Raw genomic sequence first — 22654 nt, 5'->3', positions numbered from 1 at the left:
CTAAGGGGCAATCTTTTCACGCAGAGGGTGGTACAAGAATGGAATGAGCTGCCAGAGGAAGTGGTGGAGGTTAGTACAATTGCACCATTTAAAAGGCATCTGGATGGGTATGAAAAGGAAGGGTTTGGAGGGATATGGGCTGGGTGCTGGCAAGTGGGATTAGATTAGGTTGGTATATCTGGTCGGCATGAATGAGTTGGACCGAAGGGTCTGAATCTGTTCTGTACATCTCTATGACTATATGCCTCTAAGTGCTACTTTAATGAATTGTCTGGGGATAACCACTTTATTATCACATTTTGCTTGTATTATATTGTATGTTTAAACAGTTATACCATTGCAACAGATGGCAGTGAAATAAACTCTACTGTATCAAAAACTGCAATTATACCATTGCAACAGTACTGAATCAGACGGCAGTGAAATAAACTCTACTGTATCAAAAACTGCAATCATATTGCTGATGTACAACATGGTAATATGTAAAATAGGAGCAGGAATAGGACATTTGAGCCTGCACTGCCATTCAATATGATCATGGCTGACCATCCAACTCAATACCTGTTCTTGCTTTCTCTCTATATTCATTGATCCCTCGATCTTTTCATTTTCAACTGCCGACGTGACATAGCCCCCTCACCTGTCCATGCCTCTCACCCACTTTAACCACTCACCTTCACAATGTGCAGCCCTTCGCACCCTCCACTCCAACCCCAACATCACCATCAAAACAGCAGACAAGAGGGGCACTGTGGTAGTTTGATGCACCAACCTCTATCCAGCTGAAGCCAGGCACCAACTAGTGGACACCTCCTCCTACCGCCCCCTCGACCACGACCTCACTACCCATCACCAAACCGTCATCTCCCAGACCATCCACAACCTCATCACCTCTGGGGATCTCCCATCCAGAGCCTCCAACCTCATAGTCCAGGAAACCCACACCGCCCGATTCTACCTCCTACCTAAAATTCACAAACCTGACTGCTCCGGTCGACTCATTGTCTCAGCCTGTTCCTGCCCCACTGAACCCATCTCTACATATCATGACGTCGTCCTCTTCCCCCTTAGTCCAGGAACCCCCCACCTACGATTGCGACACCACCCACGTTCTCCTTCTCCTCCATGACTTTTGTTTCCTTGGCCCCCAACGTCTTATCTTCACCATGGACATCCAGTCCCTATACACATTTCTCTGCCACGATGAAAGCCTTCAAACCCTCCATTTCTGGCTCTCACGCCGATCCAACAAGTACCCTTCCGCTGACACTGTCATTCAACTGGCTGAACTGTTCCTCATCCTCAACAATTTCTCCTATGAATCCTCTCACTTCCTCCAAAACAAAGGGGTAGCCATGGGCACCTACATAGTTCCAGCTATGCCTGTCTCTTAGTCGGGTACTTGGAACTGTCTATCTTCTGCAGCTATGCTGGCACCATTCTCCACATTTTCCTCGCCACAACGATGACTATACCGTCGCTACCTCGTGCTTCCACAAGGAGGTTGAACAGTTCATCAACTTCACAAACACCTTCCATGCGACTTCAAGTTCATCTGGGCCATCTCAGACACTTCCCACCCCTTCCTGGACCTTCCCATCTCCATTTCTGGTGACCGACTCAACACAGACATTCACCACAAACCCACCAACTCCCACAGCTACCTGGACTACAACTCTTCCCACCCTGTGTCCTGTAAAACCACTATCCCTTAAAAACCAATTCCTCCACCTCCGCTGCATCTGCTCCCAGGAAGACCAGTTCCACCACAGAACATTCCAAGTGGCCTCCTTCTTGAAAGACTGCAATTTACCCTTCCACGTTATCAACGATGCCCTCCAGTGCATCTCCTCCACTTCCCACACCTCTGCCCTTGAACCTCATCCCACCAATCGCAACAAAGACAGAACCCCCTGGTCTTCACCTTCCACCCCACCAACCTCTGAATACATCGCATCATCCTCTGCCATTTCCGCCACCTACAAACAGACCCCACCATCTGAGATATATTTTCCTCCCCATCCCTATCTGTGTTTCAGGGAGACCATTCCCTCTGTGACTACCATGTCAGGACCAAGCCTCCCACTAACCCCTCCTTCCCTCCCGGCACCTTCCCCTGTCACCGCAAGAAGTGCAAAACCTGCACCCACGTCTCCCCCTCACCTCCATCCAAGGCCCCAAAGGATCCTTCCACATCCGACAGAAATTTACCTGTACTTCCACTCACGTCACCTATTGTATGCTTTCCACCCAATGTGGTCTCATGTACATTGGGGAGACAGGACACCACCTTGCGGATTGTTTCAGAGAATATCTCTGGGACACCTGCAGTAACCAATCCCACCACCTTACTGAACGCTTTAACTCCCCCCTCCTGCTGCGCCAAGGACATGCGGCCTCCTCCATCACTAAACCATCTGCGCCCTTCCATCAGTTTAGCCTCCATCAAGCGTTGTGTCATCTTTGAACTTGGAGGTGTTGCCTTTACGTTTCCTCAACTAAAACCTTTAAACATATTGTGAATAACTGAGGTCCAAGAACTGGATGCCTTAAAGAAAAAGACCCATTTATTCTTACTCTTTGTTTCCTCATAGCCAACCAATTCTCTATCCATGTTAGTACGCCAGCTCCAATCCTATGCACTTTAATTTTACATGCTAATCTCTTAGGTGGGACCTTATCAAAAGTCTTCTCAAAGTCTAAGTAGACCAAATCCACTGGCTTTCTCCTATCAGCTGTACTAGTTCATTGCTTCCATTCAGAGAATTAGAAGGGAGAATAGCAGTTATTATTGAGCTATTTCTAAAATTTGGAATAATTTATTTAGCTGTATTTTAACTTTATTTTAACTTTTTTAACTTTAGCTCAGATACTCACTTGATTGTTGCAATACAATGAATTAAGCAATATTGTTCAGTTTGGTACGGTTTTTTCTATAAAAGACTAATAACCTGCAGCTTTACAGTGTTCAGAAAATCGTATTTGTCCTTATTTTATTGAAGAAAACACTACAGACATCAGGGTCCTAAATTAGATCCAGATCATTACTATAACCCATGACTTCAAATTCAATTGGACGTTGTACACAATGTGTTCAATGAGTCGTACTGACCATGTGACGTAGGCTGTTACCTTAGCAGTTAAAGTTGCCAAATTGTAACAAAGTATTATTGGTATGTTTGTATACGAATGGATCCTTTTCCCATCCATTGCGAAATTTAGCAGCATCGTTTCAGGCTTGGCTGCTTTATTGTGGATGAGCAAAAGAGCAAAATGTATCCTCTGCTGTGGGCCCTTACAATGTGCCAAGAGAAATAGGTTCTCTGCTACCGAATGTAAAACCGCGATAGCACTACAGGAAATTCGTTGTGCTGCGACCCGAATTACAAAAGCACAGTAATAGATGTCTGGGCAAGAAAGAACAAGAATAAGGCTAAAAATATTGGATATAAGCAAATTACTGCAGATTCTGGAATCTGAAACCAAAAGAGAAAATGCTGGAAAATCCTGGAGGCTAAAAACATCTCCCTCCCCATAATTGTTCCACAATGTGTGCAACCACGAAGCGTAACGAGGAATTGCATTGTAAAATAGAGATTTTATGAAACATGTTCGAAGTTTTTGTTTCAAATTGGTGGTGGCAATTTAAATATTAACTTTTGGTGGATCTCACGTGTAGGTTTGCGAAATGTAGTTTTAGTCAGTTTAACATCCAAAACTATGATGTATGTTTACATCTTGCGAATTGGTTCAATATTATTTTATTGGAATGCTGATTTTATACATTGCCCAGTTTATTTTGAGGCGACAATGCTCTTCTCAGTACAGTTGCGAGAATAGCAATGACGAATGGGAATGAATTTTGTCGCGGTTGCGAGATTACTGCATTATGTATGTAATGCTCGCTTTTCAAATGTGTAATACATCGCTGCTTACTTTATTCCTCTCTGCATTTTTTTTGCGAAATGGCAACAAATTCTTAGTTGGAAAGTGGACATCTCGAAGTATGTACGAAAGTAATCGTGTTTTAATTAAAAAAAGGTTACTGATCACTATTTGATATTTTGTTGTAAAAACTTGTAGAAAGTTCTATTTGAGGGTGATGTTTCACTTCTTTGATCGTCAGCCCATGTAGCACGCCGTGATCGTATAGTGGTTAGTACTCTGCGTTGTGGCCGCAGCAACCTCGGTTCGAATCCGAGTCACGGCATTGCGGGTAAGCAATGACACGGCAATGGGTTACTCTTTTATTGAGTATGGTGTTTTGTCCCGGCATTTATTACAAATATTGTTTTAATTTATTACAAAATAAAAATACTGTAAACACATGCTTTACCATGCAGATTTCTTTTACGTCACCTTCTCGAGATAATTTTAGGTTTTATTATAAAAGGTGACAATGCTTTAAAGGTCTGTGGTCAGAGTCCGATCCGTTCTATTTTCAAAGTGGAATGTACAAAATATTACATGTATGGCTGCCTGCAGATTGTGCATCTTTGAGCCAAATTGAATGTATCTGCAAATATCATTTTGCAAATTCAAATTCACCCATAGACTTATGTGTGTGTGTGCATGAGAGAATGTATGCATGTTAGTGTGAGTGCACGTGAGAGAGTGTGCCTGTGTGAAAGCTTGGTAAAGTGTGTGTTTGGGTGTGATGGAGTATAAGCCTGTGAGAGGGTGTGTGTTTGGGTGTGAGCGTTGAGCATTGGGCGTGTGCGTGTGTATGAGAGAGGGTCTGCGTGAGTGTCTGAGTATGTAGGAATGTGTGCATCAGTGCGTGAGAGAGAGTGTGTGTGTGTGTATCGTGTAGTGGGGTCACCTGTCATGTGACACGAACCCAAGATCCTGAGGCGCAATGATGATGTTACCGAGAATGGTGATGAAAGGTCTATGAACAAGCCGACCAGTTCAGTGAACAAGTCAACAACCTGAGCTACAAATTTTGTTGAATATTCTGAACACCTTTAAAATATTATGGTTGGTATGAAGAAAGTGGTATTCTGCAATTTTGAATGTACTTTAGCTAATCACAGTAATAATTTAAAGAAGCTTTAAAATTTATATTTTAAGGAAGATTTTTTTCATCAAGAGGGTGGAAGGTATCTGGAACTCACTGCCTGAAAGAGTGGTATGGACGGCAACTCAAAATTTAAAATGTATTGCAAGTCTTTCTAAAAAACAATCATTTGTGGTATGTGGGTATCACTGGCTGGGCCAGCAGTTTTTACCCATCCTTATCTCCCCTCGAGAAGGTGGTGGTGAGTCATATTTTTGAATTGCTGCCAATAGGGAGCAATTCCATTAGGGAGGATATCCAGGATTTTGACTCAGCAACACTGAGGGAAAAGTGATATATTTCCAAGTCATGATGGTGAGTGGTTTGGAGGGAACTTGAGATGATGGTGTTTCCATCACCCTGTCCTTCAAGGTGGAAATGGTTGTGTGTTTGGCTGGTGGTGAGAAGGGCTCTGCCTGTGAGATCCTTTATGCACGCCCAGACTCTCAGCCGCACCGCACGCTGCCCTCGAAGCGGCTGCCGGGGGGATGAGACTGTCACACACCTCCTTCTGGAATGTGCAGAGGAAGTCTGGAGAGGAATGCAGTGGTGTTTGTCGAGGTTCGTCCCGAGCAGCGCCGTGACGCGGGACTCCGTGCTCTACGGTCTGTTCCCCAGGACGCACACCGAGACGAACATCAACTGTGCCTGGAGGATCATCAACTCGGTGAAGGACGCTCTCTGGGTGGTCCGAAACCTGCTGATCTTCCAGCTGAAGGAGTTGACCCCGACTGAGTGTTGCAGACTGGCACATTCCATGGTCCAGGACTACGTGTTGAGGGACGCGCTGAAGCTTGGGGCAGCTGCCGCCAAGGCGCGGTGGGGAAAGACCACTGTGTAACATCTGCCTGCCTAACGAAGAACAGGGGGCCCATGCAGTCATTTGGGCTCTGCTGACGCCTCAGCTAATCATATGGGCATATGATTGAACAATGTACAGACCTGTATAAAAATGATAAATTCTGATCTTTGTATGTACATGTTAACATATGTATGGCATGACCAACTGTACAGACCATCAAATTATTTTATGAATAAAGTATATTTTTGAAATAAAAAAAAAGAAATGGTCATATGTTTGAAAGGAGCTATCAAAGGAGCCTTGATGAATTTCTGCAGCGCATCTTGGAGATAGTACACATTGCTGCTACTAAGCATTTGTGGTGGAATGAGAGTGGATGTTTGTCAATGTGGTGCCAATGAAGTGCCCTGGATGGTGTAAAATTTCTTGAGTGTTATCGTGGCTGCACTCATCCAGTTCATCACATCCCTAATTTGTGATTTGTACATGGTAGATAGGTTTTGAGGAAGGTATTGGAAAATGGCACAAGAATAGGTAGGTCCTTGATGACGTGTGGTTGCAATGGTCCAAAGGGTCTCTTTCCATGCCGTAAAACTCCCATGGCTTGAATGTTTTTCTTCTTTGCTGTGTCTTGTCCTGAGATTGTGTTAACACTCATATGACATTTGACACACTCTTGTTTGGAAGCCTCCTGCATTGACTATTATTCATGTGTGATAGCTGATGATATCAGCAAAGTTGAGTTACGAGCATAGAAAAACAGAAAATGTGAGAGAAGCCATCAGGTTTGGCAGTATCTGTAGAGGGAGAAGCAACATTATTATTTTGACTCCAGATCATTGAACCTCTGCGATAAATGGGTATTGTTGCCACACAGGAGAGTGTTAAGTGAGCCAAGGGAACATAGAGTCATACAACACGGAAACAGACCCTTTGGTCCAACTTGTCTGTGCCAAACAGACATCCCAATCTGACCTGGTCCCATTTGCCAGCAATAGCCCATATCCATCTAAACCCTTCCTATTCACATAACTATCCAGATGCTTTTAAAATGTTGTAGTTGTACCCATTTCTCTGGCAGCTCATTCAATTCGTGCAGAATCCTACGTGCAAAAAAGTTATCCCTCAGGTTATTTTTAAATCTTTCCCCTCACAGACCTTCACTATAAGTGATAGGCAACATGGTTTTGTGCGGGGGCGATTGTGCCTTACCAACTTAATAGAGTTCTTCGAGGAAGTGACCAAGTTGACAGATGAAGGAAGGGACCAAGTTGACAGATGAAGGAAGGGCTGTTGATGTCATATACATGGACTTTAGTAAGGCGTTTAATAAGGTTCCACATTATAGACTAATGGCAAAAGTGAAGTAACATGGTGTGCAGGATGTTCTAGCTAGGTGGATAAAGAACTAGAGTAGTAGTTGAAGGAAGTTTCTTGAAATGGAGAAAGGTGACCAGTGGTGTTCCGCAGGTGTCAGTATTAGGGCCACTGTTGTTTGTAGTATGCATAAATAATGTAGAAGAGGGCACTGTTGGTATAATCAGCAAGTTTGCAGATGACACAAGGATTGGTGGAGTAGCAGAAAGCATAAGGGACTGTCAGAGAATACAGGAGGATATAGATAGACTGGAGAGTTGGGTGGAAAAGTGGCAGATGGCTTTCAATCCAGTCCACGGTGGCACAGTGGTTAGTACTGCTGCCTCACAGTGCTAGAGAGCCGGGTTCAATTCCTGCCTCAGGCGACTCTCTGTGTGGAGTTTGCACGTTCTCCTTGTGCCTGCGTGGGTTTCCGCCGGGTGCTCTGGTTTCCTCCGACAGTCCAAAAATGTGCAGGTTAGGTGAATTGGCCATGCTAAGTTGCCTATACTGTTAGGTGAAGGGGTAAATGTAGGGGGAATGGGTCTGGGTGGGTTGTGCGTTGTTGGGCCAAAGGGCCTGTTTCCACACTGTAAGTAATCTAAATATGAGGTGATGCATTTAGGCAAATCTAATTCTAAAACAAATTATGCAATGAATAGAAAAGTTGATGAGCAGAGAGATCTGGAAGTGCAGGTCCATTGTACCCTGAAGTTTGCTGCACAGGTGGATAGAGTGGTCAAGAAGGCATATAGTATGCTTGCCTTAATTGGATGGGAATTTGAGTATAAGAGCTGGCAAGTCATGTTAAAATTGTACAAGACATTGGTTCGGCTGCATTTAGAATACTGTGTACCATTCTGGTCGCCACATTACCAAAAGGATGTGGACACTTTGGAGAGGGTGCAGAGAAGGTTTATGAGGATGTTGCCTGGTATGGAAGGTGCTAGTTATGAAGAGGGGCTGAGTAGTTTAGGTTTATTTTCACTAGAAAAAAGGAGATTGAGGGGGGACCTGATTGAGGTTTACAAAATCATGAAGGGTATAGACAGGATGGATAGAGACAAGCTTTTTCCCAGGGTGAAGGATTCAGTAACGAGAGGTCATGCATTCAAGGTGAGAGGTGGAAAATTTAAGGGGGATACACGTGGCAAGTACTTCACACAGAGGGTGCTGGGCGTCTGGAACGCGTTGCCAGCAGAGGTGGTAGAGGCAGGCACGGTAGATTCATTTAAGATGCGTCTAGACAGATGCATGACTAGGTGGGGAGCAGAGGAATTGACCGACAGGTTTAGACAGTACATTTAGATCGGCTCAGGCTTGGAGGGCCGAAGGGCTTATTCCTGGGCTGTAAATATTCTTTGTTCTTTGTTCTTATAACCTCCATTACCATTAAGTAACAAATCCTGGTGATGTATAGTGGGTCTAGTGACATTGAGTTGGAATTAATTACTATTATGGGTGTAGACCATATTCCAGAACACAGTTATAGTCCTGAGTCAGTGTTCAGTTGGTAACGTTACCTTTCTTCCAGGGATCACTTAACTGGATAGCTGGTTTGTGCTGCAGAGGTTACTACAAAGGATTCTCATCAACCTCACCCCTTAGCATGGTGACTCAAGTTAAACCACGACTTGTCATTTCTCTAATGAGAGAGCAACCCAATGGCCTGCTAGGGTAATGGGGTCTTTATCATAGAATCCTTACAGTGCAGATGGAAGCTGTTCAGCCCATCAAGTCTGTACTAACCCCCTGAAGAGCATCCCACCCTATCTGTGTAACCGCACATTTACCATGGCTAATCTACCTAGCCTGCATCTGTGGACACTGTGGGGCAATTTATCATGGCCAGTTCAACTAATTTGCACATCGTTGACTGTGGAGGAAAGCAGAGTACTCAGAGGAAACAATAGACAATAGATGCAGGAGTAGGCCATTCTGCTCTTCGAGCCTGCACCACCATTCAATATAATCATGGCTGATCATCCTTAATCAGTATCCTGTTCCTGCCTTATCTCCATAACCCACACAGACATGGGGAGAACATGCAAACACACACAGTCACCCAATGTGTCTGTGACCCTGGCACTGTGAGGCAGCAAGTGCTAACCACCAAGCCACTGTGCCATCCTTTACCTTTATGCTAAATGAGTTGAAATCAGACCTCCCTTCCTAGAAACACTGGGTATTATATCCCCAAGCCACACAGACTGTAGTGATTCAAGAAGGTGGCTCACCACCTTCGCGTGATCAACTAGGGATTGGGAATAAATACTGGCCTAGCCAGCGATGCCCAAATCCTGTGAAATGTCTTTAAAAACAGATCTGGCTGGTCAAAACTGCTGTTTAAAGCAAAAAAAATTCAATTCTCCTCTGTATACATCAGGAGTGATTGGTAACTGATTGGCAGAGGAAGAACAGATAACCTCTAAAATCGTATAATATGTTAAAGAAGTGTCTGTTTAGACATGTGAAACGTTGTACACAAAACAAGCATCGTTTAATCTGACATAACCGGACATATTGTTATACTTGATGGTAATTTTCAGCGCCTTATTTCTGTAGTCCATGTAGCACGCCGTGATCGTATAGTGGTTAGTACTCTGCGTTGTGGCCGCAGCAACCTCGGTTCGAATCCGAGTCACGGCATTGCGGGTAAGCAATGACACGGCAATGGGCCCTAATTTTCTTAGTTAATACAATGTTTAAAAGCAAACTGATGGTTAGCTGTACATAATTTGATTGTGTTATTTTAACTAGTTCGCTTTCTTTATATATTAAATTGGAGAGAACCACTTTATAAAATAAACAAATGCAAAACACAGAGGGCTTGAAACCTAAACTGCTTTTATCCATTCGAAAAAAACTTACATTTTGTTACATTTTCGATTTAAAGCACCAATAGTAGAGTTTGTGTGCATGTGCATCAGTCCTGCTCTGAGCGAAGTGATTTTGGGTTGCCTGAATTACAGGCCAAGCCTCACATTATGCTGCAAAAGATTATAGATATTTGACTACGCTCTAAGATGTAATTCAGGCATTTTAAGGAAGTAACAATTCACTCCATAGTCTGTTCGCTACTCTGTTAATTAATGACTATATTGGTCATAATGGAATAAGATTTGCGTTTCGATCTTGCCATGGTTACACTGTCGTAATCCCCGAACAATAATGAGCATGGAAGCAGCAAGTCCGTTGTTGCGCCGGTTCTAAGACAAACGCAGAAATTTATGGAAAAACACAGCAGGTCTGACGGCATCCGTGCAGAAAAATCAGAGTTAACGTTTTGGGTCCAGTGAACCTTCTTCTGAAGTTGAATTCAGAATTAATCAATAATGGAAATTGCTTAATTTCGGAACTCATTATGTCGCTGAGTGTTTTAACATGTATTTTACATCAAACTCTTTGGTATGATATACTGTGCTGATGCAGGGATGAGAGTTACGTCGACGGGTCTTTTACGTCTGTTCTTTATGGGTAAACGGGTACACGGGTGTGTGGAGAGAAACATGTAGAAACAGAGCGACTGTAATCTTGAGACAAGTGTTAGGACTGCGAGTTTCCAGCAGGGATCGCTTCAACAGTTCCGCCGTGAATAACAGCAGCCTCAGTGCTGTTCCGCCCCAGTCATTTCGTCAGTTTTGATTGCATGATCAGACCATTATTCAGATTAAGAATTTAATTTGAATATCGTGTGTGTTCGTTTCCACACTGTTTTTCGTCTTGTTGAGAAATATAGCTACAATAATAAACTTAAAGATAATAGATGTATTGAAAATCATTTAGAAATATGATGGAAATGAATTGCACACATGCACTGTGCGTGGTGTTGCAAAGTCAGATTATGGTTGCACTGTTTTACAACTGTATTTTAGAGGTTATTTCTTTGGTAGGGAATTGCCTATGCTGCAGTCACCCGTCTACCTGTCCCCGGTGTTGCGAAGGATGGGCCTGGCCTCGCTGCCGTGGAACGCTCCGAGTAGTTGGACCGTTCCGTATCACCTGTCCTTCGTGGAGAAATTTATCAAGAAAAACACCTTTGACCACAAGTCCATCAGGAACTGGTCAGCACGTAGTGTCCTTGAGACCCTTCGGGAAAAGGAGAGGGCAGATCCTGTCGAGCGGTTCCCTGAGCAGACTGTCCAAGCCATTTGGCAGAATGCCTCATCGCCAGAACTTTCCAACAAGCACCAAGACATGGCTTGGCTGGTGGTGAGAAGGGCTCTGCCTGTGAGATCATTTATGCACGCCCGGACTCTCTGCCGCACCGCACGCTGCCCTCGAAGCGGCTGCGGGGGGGGGGACGAGACTGTCACACACCTCCTTCTGGAATGTGCCTATGCAGAGGAAGTCTGGAGAGGAATGCAGTGGTGTCTGTCGAGGTTCGTCCCGAGCAGCTCCGTGACGCGGGACTCCATGCTCTACGGCCTGTTCCCCGGGATGCACACCGAGACGAACATCAACTGTGCCTGGAGGATCATCAACTCGGTGAAGGACGCTCTCTGGGTGGTCCGAAACCTGTTGATCTTCCAGCTGAAGGAGTTGACCCCGACTGAGTGTTGCAGACTGGCACATTCCAAGGTCCAGGACTACGTGTTGAGGGACGCGCTGAAGCTTGGGGCAGCTGCCGCCAAGGCGCGGTGGGGAAAGACCACCGTGTAACATCTGCCTGCCTAACGAAGAACAGGGGGCCCGCGCAGTCATTTGGGCTCCGCTGGCGCCTCAGCTCAATGTAATCGCACCAACCTGTGAATACGAATGATTACCCTGTTTCGACACGCAAAGAAATGGAATGTTTACAGAATGATGACATGTCCAATTGTATAGATTAAATATATATGAATAAAGTATATTTTTGAAATTAAAAAAAATGCTGCAGTCACCCGTCTTCAGCACCCCTGCAGACGGAGCGCAGCGTAGATACACCTGGTCACGGGCAGACGGGTCTATCCGCTCAAGGATAGATTACCTGTTTGTGTCCTGAACGCTCTCGGTCAGATCCACTGACGTCAAGCCGGTGTTCTTCTCTGACCACTGCCTCCTGCTGGCTGACTGTCACCTACAGGACGAGCAGCGGGCTGGTAAGGGAATGTGGAAGCTGAACACAAAGCTGTTGACCCCGGGAAACATTGAGGAGCTCAAGAGGGACTACGCAGGTTGGAGAACCGTGAAGCCCCTCTTTGAGTCCCCAGCGGACTGGTGGGAAACAGTAAAAGGGAACATCCTCAAAGGTGTTCAGAAGGCGAGAGAGAGAGGCGGGGAAAACTGTCCCAGCTCCAGGAAAGTTTGCAGAACCTGCTCCTGCTGCAGACAATGGGGGTGGATGTCATGGAGGACCTCAAGGAGGTGAAGGGCCAACAAGCCTTGCTCTTTGCTTCAGAGGCTTCCAAGATAATCTTCCGGTCCAGGGTCCGCTCGATGGAGCAGGACGAGACGTGCTCATGTTTCTTCTTCCAGAAGGTGCACAAAGAGAGCTCCGTGCTCAGCAGCCTGAAGGAAGAAGATGGCTCGATAACGTCATCTCAGGCTGACGTCATGAGGATCAGTAAATCCTTCTATGCCAGTCTGTATGACGCGAAGCCGACCGACAGCACGGCCTCCCAGTCGTTCCTGTTCTGAGGTCTTAGACGACAGAACACGGGAGAGGCTGGACCAGCCGCTATCTCCGGACGAGCTGACCAAGGCCCTCGAGTCCTTCGAAAAGAATAAAACTCCCGGAAGCGACGGCTTACCGGTCGAGCTCTATTCCGCTCTGTGGGACTTGATTGGCCAGGACCTGCTGGAGGTGTATGTCAGTATGCTTCGGGCAGGTACCATGAGTGAATCCATGAGGAAAGGCATCATCACCCTCATCTACAAGCGGAAGGGGGAGAGGGAGGAACTCAAAAATTGGAGACCAATCTCACTGTTGAATGCGGATTACAAAATTCTGTCAAAGGTAATCGCCAACCGGGTCAGGTCTGCTCTGGGGTCGGTGTTTCACCCTGACCAAACCTGTGCTGTGCCGGGCAGGAAGATCGCTGATAGTCTCGCACTCCTCAGGGCTACGATTGCCTACGTGCAGGACAGATGGTTGGACACCTGCCTCATCAGCCTGGACCAGAAGAAAGCCTTTGACAGGATATCACACAGGTATATGAGATGTTCTCTCCAAAATGGGCTTTGGGGAGGGAATCTGCAATTGGATCAGACTGCTCTACACCAACATTGTCAGTGCAGTCTCAGTCAATGGGTGGGAATCAGATAGCTTCCCAGTCAGATCTGGAGTCAGGCAGGGCTGCCCTCTCTCTCCTGCCTTGTTTGTGTGCGGCATAGAGCCATTTGCCGAGTCCATCAGGAAGGATGCAAGCCTGAGAGGGGTGACTATTCCTGGCAGCGGGGACCTACAGGTTAAGGCCTCCCTGTACATGGATGACGTTGCCGTTTTCTGCTCGGTTCCGCTGTCCGTGCACAGACTCATGTGCATATGTGACCAATTTGAACGGGCCTCGGGGGCCAAGGTAAACCGAGGCAAGAGCGAGGCCATGCTCTTTGGGAACTGGGCCAACCAATCCTCGATCCCCTTCACCGTCAGGACCGACCACCTGAAGGTGCTGGGTATTTGGTTCGGGGTGGCTGGGGCGTGCGCCAAGTCTTGGGAGAAGCTTATCAGGAAAGTGAGGCAGAAACTGGGCAGATGGAAGCTATGGTCGCTCTCCATCGCGGGAAAAAACCTGTTCTTCAGGTGTGAGGCACTGTCATTGCTATTATACGTGGCACAGGTCTGGCCTATTCCCAGAACCTGTGCCGCTGCAGTCACCCGGGCCATCTTCCAATTTATATGGAGATCAAAGATGGACCAAGTCCGAAGGGACTCGATGTATAAAGATCTGGGCAACGGGGGAAAAAATACACCCAATGCCACCCTCACCCTGATGGCCACCTTTGTGTGTGGCTGCATCAAGCTGTGCGTGGATCCCTGGTACGCAAACACCAAGTGTCACTACGTACTGAGGTTCTACCTGTCCGCGGTGTTGCGAAGGATGGGCCTGTCCTCGCTGCCGCGGAACGCTCCGAGTAGTTGGACTGTTCCGTATCACCTGTCCTTCATGGAGAAGTTTATGAAGAAAAACACCTTTGACCGCAAGTCCATCAGGAAGTGGTCAGCACGTAGTGTCCTTGAGATCCTTCGGGAAAAGGAGAGGGCAGATCCTGTTGGGCAGTTTCTCGGGCAAACTGTCAAAGTCATTTGGCAGAATGCCTCATCGCCAGAACTTTCCAACAAGCACCAAGACATGGCTTGGCTGGTGTTGAGAAGGGCTCTGCCTGTGAGATCCTTTATGCATGACCGGACTCTGTGCCACCGCACGCTGCCCTCGAAGCAGCTGTGGAGGGGGTGAGACTGTCACACACCTCCTTCTAGAATGTGCCTATGCAAAGGAAGTCTGGAGTGGAATGCAGTGGTGTTTGTTGAGGTTTGTCCCAAGCAGCTCCATGATGTGGGACTCCATGCTCTACGGTCTGTTCCCCGGGATGCACACAGAGACGAACATCACTTGTGCCTGGAGGATCATCAACAGACCAAAGATGCTCTTTGGTCTGTCCGAAACTTGTTGGTCTTCCAGCTGAAAGAGTTGGCCTCGTCCGAGTGTTGCAGACTGGTACATTCCAAGGACTACATGCTGCGAGACGCACTGAAGGTTGGGGCAGGTGCCACCAAAGCCCTGTGGGGAAAGACCACTGTATAAGATCTGCCTGCCGAAGAACAACGGGGGGCCTACTCAGTAATTGGGGTCCGCTGACTTCTCAGCTAAACACCAAGAAGCTGGATGGTTAACATACAGACTTGTAAATACAAATGACTCAGTCTGTCCTCTGTATGTAAAGACGTAATGTATATATGAATCGCATCACTAACTGTACAGATATCAAAAGATTTCTATGAATAAAGTATATTTTTGAAATAATGAGTTTTAGAGTGTTTGATCTCACAAACCAAATGGCAGATTCACAATGTCCTCTTCTGAGCAGGATCTAAATGTGGAGTATTGCCTTGAGCAGCTGCCCTTTGCCATTGATGAGTGTTCTGTCACTCTGTTATGGAGAGTTGGAGGAGAACACAATCTGACTGGTTTCTCTTAAATTAATGCCAAAAGCAGAATTTCTTTTTGCTTAATATTAAGACCCTTTAAGTTCATTCCCTTCAATAAGGTTTTGTTGCCTTTGAGCTCTCTCAGCACAAATTGCCAACTGTTGGCTATTGTGCTGGAAAAGCATAGCAGGTCAGGCAGCATCCAAGGAGCAGGAGAATCAATGTTTCGGGCATAAGCCCTTCATCAGGAATGGGGCTTGTGAGCCATGGAGGCAGAGAGATAAATGGGAGGAGAGTGCAGCAGGGAGAAGGTAGCTGGGAATGTGATTGGTAGATGAAGGTGGGGGTGAAAGTGAAAGGTCGGAGAGGAGGGTGGAGCAGGTAGGTGGGAAGGAAGATAGACACTGACCTGGCTCAAGATTGGGATACAGACGGACTCTAACCTCACACCTTTCATGCATTGTCTGAGCTGAGATGTCACTGTTTTTTTATAAAACCTTCTGTTATCTTGAGAATGTGACTTGAAAGAAGTTCTGGGACTTACATGTTAATGAAAACCTGCAAAGCATTCAAAAAGATGAAAGACATAACAGCAATCTAGGTTTGCTCAACATACTGTTTCAGTTGCATGACACTGATCTTGTGCTATAAATTCTGAGTCTTATGATCCTGCTCCATAACTACCTGACGAAGGAGCAGCACTCTGAAAGCTAGTACTTCCAAATAAACCTGTTGGAATATAACCTGGTGTTGTGTGATTTTTACTTTGTCCACACCAATCTAACACTGGCACCTCCACATCATACTGAGTGATGAATGTGAAAGCGATGCCAAGTAACACTGCCTGCTGGTTTCTCTTTTTTTTTCTTTTTTTTTTCTTTTTTTTTCTTTTTTACTAAACCCCCACACTACCACCTAAGTGCGGTAGTGCTTATTTTTTCCCCAGCACCATGGTGTGTGTGTGTGCAGGTGTGAGACACAGTGAAAGACACAAAGTGCACCAATCTTTATTCAATTTCCACCACCAGGAAGATAGGAAAACACCCGGTTGGCCAGTGACAAACACTGCCCTTCACATCAAAGGGCAGTGCTGTGTGATCAAAACAGTGAAGGGGAGGGTAGAGACTAAATCAAAATAGAGTTGGAGGGAGAAATGATGCACTCCACTCCCTGCGGCACCCACCTCTCCCTGAACAACTCCAGGGTGTTGGTCGACACCGCGTGCTCCTTCTCCAAGGACACCCGGGCTCTAACATAACCGCGGAAGAGGGGCAGGCAGTCGGCCCTAACGACCCCCTCCACGGCCCGCTGCCTGGACCTGTTGATGTCCAGTTTGGCCAGGCCCAGGAGCAGACCCACGAGGAGGTCTTCAGACCTGCCCTCCTTCCTCCGTACCGGGTGCCCAAAGATCAGGAGCGTGGGACTGAAGTGTAGCCAGAAACAGAGGAGAAGGTTTTTCAGGAAATCAAAAAGGGAGTGCAAATGCCCACACCCAATATAGTCTGCTGGTTTCTTTTTTTTTTCTTTCTTCTTTTTTTTCCTTTTTTTTTTATTTTTTAATTTTAACCCCCACACTATCACCTAAGTGCGGTAGTGCTTATTTTATCCCCAGCACCCATGGTGTGTGTGTGTGCAGGTGTGAGAAACAGTGAAAGACACAAAGTGCACGAATCTTTATTCGATTTCCACCACCAGGAAGATAGGAAAACACCCGAGTGGCCAGTGACAAACACTGCCCTTCACATCAAAGGGCAGTGCTGTGTGATCAAAACAGTGAAGGGGAGGGTAGGGACTAAATCAAAATAGAATTGGAGGGAGAAATGATGCACTCCACTCCCTGCGGCACCCACCTCTCCCTGAACAACTCCAGGGTGTTGGTGGACACCGCGTGCTCCTTCTTTTTCCCTTTAACCCCCACCTCCTGGTTATATATTTTTTTCTTTTTTTTTTCTTCTTTTTCTTTTTTTTCAAAACAGTGAAGGGGGAGGGTAGGGACTAAATCAAAATAGAATTGGAGGGAGAAATGATGCACTCCACTCCCTGCAGCACCCACCTCTCCAATCCTGATATTATTATTATTTTTTATTTTTTTTTTTCTCTTTTTAACCCCCACACTACCACCTAAGTGCGGTAGTGCTTATTTTTTTTCCCCAGTACCCATGGTGTGTGTGTGCAGGTGTGAGACACAGTGAAAGACACAAGGTGCACGAATCTTTATTCAAATTCCACCACCAGGAAGATAGGAAAACACCCGGGTGGCCAGTGACAAACACTGCCCTTCACATCAAAGGGCAATGCTGTGTGATCAAAAACAGTGAAGGGGAGGGTCGGGACTAAATCAAAATAGAGTTGGAGAAATGATGCACTCCACTCCCTGCGGCGCCCACCTCTCCCTGAACAACTCCAGGGTGTTGGTCGACGCCGCGTGCTCCTTCTCCAAGGACACCCGGGCTCTAACATAACCGCGGAAGAGGGGCAGGCAGTCGGCCCTAACGACCCCCTCCACGGCCCGCTGCCTGGACCTGTTGATGGCCAGTTTGGCCAGGCCCAGGAGCAGACCCACGAGGAGGTCTTCAGACCTGCCCTCCTTCCTCCGTACCGGGTGCCCAAAGATCAGGAGCGTGGGACTGAAGTGCAGCCAGAAACAGAGGAGAAGGTTTTTAAGGAAATCAAAAAGGGAGTGCAAACGCCCACACCCAATATAGTCTGCTGGTTTCTTTTTGTTTTCTACAGAATCTCCTGTTTAAATCTCCTGTTTATTTTTTTTTATTTTTTTATTTTTATTTAACCCTTACACTACCACCTAAGTGCGGTAGTGCTTATTTTTTTCCCCAGCACCCATGGTGTGTGTGTGCAGGTGTGAGACACAGTGAAAGACACAAAGTGCACCAATCTTTATTCAATTTCCACCACCAGGAAGATAGGAAAACACCCGGGTGGCCAGTGACAAACACTGCTCTTCACATCAAAGGGCAGTGCTGTGTGATCAAAACAGTGAAGGGGAGGGTAGGCACTAAATCAAAATAGAGTTGGAGGGAGAAATGATGCACTCCACTCCCTGTGGCGCCCACCTCTCCCTGAACAACTCCAGGGTGTTGGTCGACACCGCGTCCTCCTTCTCCAAGGACACCCGGGCTCTAACATAACCGCGGAAGAGGGGCAGGCAGTCGGCCCTAACGACCCCCTCCACGGCCCGCTGCCTGGACCTGTTGATGTCCAGTTTGGCCAGGCCCAGGAGCAGAGCCACGAGGAGGTCTTCAGACCTGCCCTCCTTCCTCCGTACCGGGTGCCCAAAGATCAGGAGCGTGGGACTGAAGTGCAGCCAGAAACAGAGGAGAAGGGTTTTCAGGAAATCAAAAAGGGAGTGCAAACGCCCACACCCAATATAGTCTGCTGCTTTCTTTTTTTCTTCTTGCCCTTCACATCAAAGGGGTCACCTGTTTATTTATTTATTTATTTTTTTCTGTGTGATCAAAAACAGTGAGGGGGAGGGTAGGGGACACTCCTGTTTATTTTCTATTTTTTGTTTTTTTATTAATTTATTTTTTAAATTAACTCCCACACTACCACCTAAATGCGGTAGTGCTTATTTCATCCCCAGCACCCATGGTGTGTGTGTGTGCAGGTGTGAGACACAGTGGAAGACACAAAGGCCTCCCAGTTGTTTTTTTTTCATAAAGTGCACCAATCTTTATTCAATTTCCACCACCAGGAAGATAGGAAAACACCCGGGTGGCCACTGACAAGCACTGCCCTTCACATCAAAGGGCAGTGCTGTGTGATCAAAACAGTGAAGGGGAGGGTAGGGACAAAATCAAAATAGAATTGGAGGGAGAAATAATGCACTCCACTCCCTGCGGCGCCCACCTCTCCCTGAACAACTCCAGGGTGTTGGTGGACACCGCGTGCTCCTTCTCCAAGGACACGCGGGCCCTCACGTAACCGCGGAAGAGGGGCAGGCAGTCGGCCTTAACGACCCCCTCCACGGCCCGCTGCCTGGACCTGTTGATGGCCAGTTTGGCCAGGCCCAGGAGCAGACCCACGAGGAGGTCTTCAGACCTGCCCTCCTTCCTCCGTACCGGGTGCCCAAAGATCAGGAGCGTGGGACTGAAGTGCAGCCAGAAACAGAGGAGAAGGTTTTTAAGGAAATCAAAAAGGGAGTGCAAACGCCCACACCCAATATAGTCTGCTGGTTTCTTTTTTTTTTCTTTCTTCTTTTTTTTCCTTTTTTTTTATTTTTTAATTTTAACCCCCACACTACCACCTAAGTGCGGTAGTGCTTATTTTATCCCCAGCACCCATGGTGTGTGTGTGTGCAGGTGTGAGAAACAGTGAAAGACACAAAGTGCACGAATCTTTATTCGATTTCCACCACCAGGAAGATAGGAAAACACCCGAGTGGCCAGTGACAAACACTGCCCTTCACATCAAAGGGCAGTGCTGTGTGATCAAAACAGTGAAGGGGAGGGTAGGGACTAAATCAAAATAGAATTGGAGGGAGAAATGATGCACTCCACTCCCTGCGGCACCCACCTCTCCCTGAACAACTCCAGGGTGTTGGTGGACACCGCGTGCTCCTTCTCCAAGGACACCCGGGCACTAACGTAACCGCGGAAGAGGGGCAGGCAGTCGGCCTTAACGACCCCCTCCACGGCCCGCTGCCTGGACCTGTTGATGGCCAGTTTGGCCAGGCCCAGGAGCAGACCCACGAGGAGGTCTTCAGACCTGCCCTCCTTCCTCCGTACCGGGTGCCCAAAGATCAGGAGCGTGGGACTGAAGTGCAGCCAAAAGCAGAGGAGAAGGTTTTTAAGGAAATCAAAAAGGGAGTGCAAACGCCCACACCCAATATAGTCTGCTGGTTTCTTTTTTTTTCTTTCTTCTTTTTTTTCTTCTTTTTTTCCCTTTTTTTTATTTTTTAATTTTAACCCCCACTCTACCACCTAAGTGCGGTAGTGCTTATTTTATCCCCAGCACCCATGGTGTGTGTGTGTGCAGGTGTGAGACACAGTGAAAGACACAAAGTGTACGAATCTTTATTCGATTTCGACCACCAGGACGATAGGAAAACACCCGAGTGGCCAGTGACAAACACTGCCCTTCACATCAAAGGGCAGTGCTGTGTGATCAAAACAGTGAAGGGGAGGTTAGGGACTAAATCAAAATAGAATTGGAGGGAGAAATGATGCACTCCATTCCCTGCGGCGCCCACCTCTCCCTGAACAACTCCAGGGTGTTGGTCGACACCGCGTGCTCCTTCTCCAAGGACACCCGGGCCCTAACGTAACCGCGGAAGAGGGGCAAGCAGTCGCCCTTAACGGCCCCCTCCACGGCCCGCTGCCTGGACCTGTTGATGGCCAGTTTGGCCAGGCCCAGGAGCAGACCCACGAGGAGGTCTTCAGACCTGCCCTCCTTCCTCCGTACCGGGTGCCCAAAGATCAGGAGCGTGGGACTGAAGTGCAGCCAGAAACAGAGGAAAAGATTTTTAAGGAAATCAAAAAGGGAGTGCAAACGCCCACACCCAATATAGTCTGCTGGTTTCTTTTTTCTTTTTTTTACCCATGGTGTGTGTGCGCAGGTGTGAGACACAGTGGAAGACACAAAGTGCATGAATCTTTATTCAATTTCCACCACCAGGAAGATAGGAAAACACCCGGGTGGCCAGTGACAAGCACTGCCCTTCACATCAAGGGACAGTGCTGTGTGATCAAAACAGTGAAGGGGAGGGGAGGGGCTAAATCAAAATAGAGTTGGAGGGAGAAATAATGCACTCCACTCCCTGCTCCGCCTGGTTGTATTTCTTTTTTTTTCTTTTCTTTTTTCTTTTTTTTTGGTAGGGACACCATTTTATTTTATTTTTTTGTTTTTTTTAACCCCCACACTACCACCTAAGTGCGGTAGTGCTTATTTTTTCCCCAGCACCCATGGTGTGTGTGTGCAGGTGTGAGACACAGTGAAAGACACAAAGTGCACGAATCTTTATTCAATTTCCACCACCAGGAAGATAGGAAAACACCCGGGTGGCCAGTGACAAGCACTGCCCTTCACATCAAGGGACAGTGCTGTGTGATGAAAACAGTGAAGGGGAGGGTAGGGACTAAATCAAAATAGAATTGGAGGGAGAAATAATGTACTCCACTCCCTGCGGCACCCACCTCTCCCTGAACAACTCCAGTGTGTTGGTCGACACCGCGTGTTCCTTCTCCAAGGACACCCGGGCCCTAACGTAACCGCGGAAGAGGGGCAGGCAGTCGGCCTTAACGACCCCCTCCACGGCCCGCTGCCTGGACCTGTTGATGGCCAGTTTGGCCAGGCCCAGGAGCAGACCCACGAGGAGGTCTTCAGACCTGCCCTCCTTCCTCCGTACCGGGTGCCCAAAGATCAGGAGCGTGGGACTGAAGTGCAGCCAGAATCAGAGGAGAAGGTTTTTAAGGAAATCAAAAAGGGAGTGCAAACGCCCACACCCAATATAGTCTGCTGGTTTCTTTTTTTTTCTTTCTTCTTTTTTTTCCTTTTTTTATTTTTTAATTTTAACCCCCACACTACCACCTAAGTGCGGTAGTGCTTATTTTATCCCCAGCACCCATGGTGTGTGTGTGTGCAGGTGTGAGAAACAGTGAAAGACACAAAGTGCACGAATCTTTATTCGATTTCCACCACCAGGAAGATAGGAAAACACCCGAGTGGCCAGTGATAAACACTGCCCTTCACATCAAAGGGCAGTGCTGTGTGATCAAAACAGTGAAGGGGAGGGTAGGGACTAAATCAAAATAGAATTGGAGGGAGAAATGATGCACTCCACTCCCTGCGGCACCCACCTCTCCCTGAACAACTCCAGGGTGTTGGTGGACACCGCGTCCTCCTTCTCCAAGGACACCCGGGCCCTAACGTAACCGCGGAAGAGGGGCAGGCAGTCGGCCTTAACGACCCCCTCCACGGCCCGCTGCCTGGACCTGTTGATGGCCAGTTTGGCCAGGCCCAGGAGCAGACCCACGAGGAGGTCTTCAGACCTGCCCTCCTTCCTCCGTACCGGGTGCCCAAAGATCAGGAGCGTGGGACTGAAGTGCAGCCAAAAGCAGAGGAGAAGGTTTTTAAGGAAATCAAAAAGGGAGTGCAAACGCCCACACCCAATATAGTCTGCTGGTTTCTTTTTTTCTTCTTTTTTTTCTTCTTTTTTTCCCTTTTTTTTATTTTTTAATTTTAACCCCCACTCTACCACCTAAGTGCGGTAGTGCTTATTTTATCCCCAGCACCCATGGTGTGTGTGTGTGTGCAGGTGTGAGACACAGTGAAAGACACAAAGTGTACGAATCTTTATTCGATTTCCACCACCAGGACGATAGGAAAACACCCGAGTGGCCAGTGACAA

At 47.0% G+C, this 22654-nt stretch overlaps 1 protein-coding gene and 3 non-coding genes across 4 annotated transcripts in view; all 4 read left to right on the top strand.

The window, feature by feature from the left end:
• The window catches only part of LOC148141855 (inactive serine/threonine-protein kinase TEX14-like), a 71704-nt gene that overhangs the window by 17051 nt on the left and 31999 nt on the right, over positions 1 to 22654 (top strand). The gene's annotated exons all lie outside the window — the stretch shown is intronic.
• On the top strand, positions 4139 to 4210 carry trnah-gug (transfer RNA histidin (anticodon GUG)). Its single transcript has one exon. It is a non-coding gene; the product is annotated as a tRNA-His (tRNA).
• Positions 9795 to 9866, top strand: trnah-gug (transfer RNA histidin (anticodon GUG)). Its single transcript has one exon. It is a non-coding gene; the product is annotated as a tRNA-His (tRNA).
• Positions 15110 to 15329, top strand: LOC122564245 (small nucleolar RNA U3). The gene has a single exon (XR_006315842.1). It is a non-coding gene; the product is annotated as a small nucleolar RNA U3 (small nucleolar RNA).

This window comes from Chiloscyllium plagiosum, unplaced genomic scaffold, assembly GCF_037043375.1.
Source record: "Chiloscyllium plagiosum isolate Xiang-an unplaced genomic scaffold, Cpla_swu_hap1 HiC_scaffold_31, whole genome shotgun sequence".
Taxonomy (NCBI): domain Eukaryota; kingdom Metazoa; phylum Chordata; class Chondrichthyes; order Orectolobiformes; family Hemiscylliidae; genus Chiloscyllium; species Chiloscyllium plagiosum.
The sequence above is the reverse complement of the archived record's forward strand: the minus strand, read 5'-3'. Positions and strand labels throughout refer to the sequence as shown.